A 393-nucleotide genomic window follows, 5' to 3' on the forward strand; every position below is an offset into this window, starting at 1 on the left:
ACTGTATGCCTGTTTGACTGTCTCTCTCCTCTCTTTTCTTTTTTATTGTGTGTATATGTTTTCCAATACCAATCCTTTCTTTTTTAACGCTTCCTCCGCCCCCAGTGGGCAAATTCCGTTGTTGGAAAATTTAAACTCGTAATTCGTATTCTTTGTCAATTCCTTTTATTTTGATAACGTAAACTAGTCTTCATTTAAGCCTTTATTAACAATCAATGTATTAATGCATAGAATTAACTGAAGGTTAATATCTACACATTTTCTAATATTTGATATTGCGTGGGTTTAAGAAACGTGGGATTAAGCCAACTGGTTATGATCATAGTTTCTGTGCTGTTATTTTATTCATTATATCCAATATATCCAAATTCCTACGAAATCACAGTCACTAAA

The 393-nt window shown here is 32.3% G+C and overlaps 1 protein-coding gene across 1 annotated transcript in view; it reads right to left on the reverse strand.

Annotated features, from left to right (window-relative positions):
- Positions 1–393, reverse strand: part of LOC119585053 (zwei Ig domain protein zig-8-like) — an 81,188-nt gene that overhangs the window by 11,320 nt on the left and 69,475 nt on the right. The window lies entirely within an intron of this gene.

This window comes from Penaeus monodon, chromosome 19 (genome assembly GCF_015228065.2).
Source record: "Penaeus monodon isolate SGIC_2016 chromosome 19, NSTDA_Pmon_1, whole genome shotgun sequence".
Lineage (NCBI taxonomy): Eukaryota > Metazoa > Arthropoda > Malacostraca > Decapoda > Penaeidae > Penaeus > Penaeus monodon.